A 1,930-nucleotide genomic window follows, 5' to 3' on the forward strand; every position below is an offset into this window, starting at 1 on the left:
GGACAAAGCTCTTTACATCTAGAAAAACATAGCTTGGGGAGGAACCAAAGTGAATACAAGGAACATGGGAACTATGAGGGAACTGTCAGAGAAGATAATAGGATTAAGAGATACAGAAGAAACACACCAGGGCCATGGACCAGAGACTACAGTGTCACCAGCAATGACTGTGTAGCTGTCAGTCAGGTGGGGGGTGCAGCGGCAAAATGAAAATAACAACTTTTCTTCTCAAAGGGAAATGAAGGCCTGTACTGGCAGGCACCATGAGAATCCTATTCAGTTGGAGAAAGCAGTAAGAACATGAGCCCCTGCTTCATTATAGGTCTTCCAGAATCAAGGATAGGTGAGTGACAAGTGTAGTACCCCAGGACATGGTTACACAGAGCAGAACCTTGCAGAGTCACCATTGTAGTAAAGAGCTGAGTGTTTGAATCATGGTTGCAGAACAGTTCCACAGTCACTTCACACTGTCAAATTCCCAGAGTGGGTCAGGGAAGAATGGTTATAAGAGACTACTGGAAGTTGTGTTATGGAAATAATACTCCCAACCTGTTATGAGTGATGTGATGAGTTCTTGTTCTTTAGAAATTGAAGAAAGACTCCTTGGAACAGTCAAGAATAAGAAGATATTTATTGATAGAAAAGGTACCTGAGGGGTAGGAGGGGTCCTGAGTGGGATGCCAGTTTCCAGAGGATTTTAATAGGGTAAAACCTATGTGGATACAAGGTGGGCAACAGCCATGATCATCCAATAAGTTTATAAGTATATTTGCTTAGGTAATAGGGGTTCTATTGTGAAACAACTAATGTAACAAGGGTGGATGGAAAGAACAAAGATTCTCCTAGGAAGTGGTGGGTCCAGAAGTCTACGGTCATTCACTGGGGTGGTTGATGTCTATTTAGACTTTATTAGGACTACTGTTTGTTCTTTCAGGAAGTATGTAGGTCTGGTCATCTTGCCTTTATCTTGAGGAATGTTTTTCAGTTGATGTGTTTCCAGTCACTGCTACTATGTTGTGTTTCATTTTTTTCCTGATCCTCAGAAGGACCCAACCCTATCTGACTGCCTATAATATTTCTAACTAACTCATCTGTGAATAACAGTTGGAGAGCTTAATGAAGGGAATCTTGCTGAAAAGCAAGGGCTGGGTGATCTCAAAATGGGCTCCTGAAGACACAAGCAGATTTTAGCGTGAGCTACACAGGACTGGAAGCTCACATTGGCACGTTGTTCTCACTTTAAGCAGATCACTAAATCCAGCACTATTCTGGGGGCAGGCTGCAACCTTAGATTTCCAGAGTAAACAAAAGCTTACCTTGCCTGGAGCTCTGCCCCTTAACATAATCTTGAGGAAAGGAATCAAATGTCCAAAATTATTGCAAACTTTTTATTGCTCTTTGTTTGATTATATTATTGTTCTTTTCATTCTTATACTTTAAAAGATTTATTTCTTTTTTGTTTTTTCTTGTTTGCTGTTTTTCTCCTTCTTTACATTTCCCCCACAGTTTTATCCCATTACTTTTCACTATTCACTTTTATGAACATGTCAGTGTACCTGTTTTTTCTACTCTTACTTTTCTTTTGTTTTGATTTCCCCCAACATAGTTTATAGAGTGTAAGATAATTCTCCCATGTTCATTTATATTACCTTCCCTTTTAATCCATATCTGTTTTTTTCAGCTTTAATTGAGTTTATTGGTACATTTTAGGCATACAGTACAGTTACATTCATTGTTGGGATCTTGTACCTCTACATGACAAGTCTTGATTCTCATTTTTTACCCTTACCTCTGCCCTCCCTTCTCCCCCCCCTCCCCTCCCCATCTACAAACACTTTATTTTCATCTTTTCATTCTCTCACATTTTTTTCTTTTCCCTTTTTGTTCTTCCCCTACGTATCACACCTTCCCTACACCTTTAGCTCCTTTC

The sequence above is a fragment of the Fukomys damarensis genome, unplaced genomic scaffold (genome assembly GCF_012274545.1).
Source record: "Fukomys damarensis isolate Sample0158 unplaced genomic scaffold, DMR_v1.0_HiC HiC_scaffold_39, whole genome shotgun sequence".
Taxonomy (NCBI): Eukaryota; Metazoa; Chordata; class Mammalia; order Rodentia; family Bathyergidae; genus Fukomys; species Fukomys damarensis.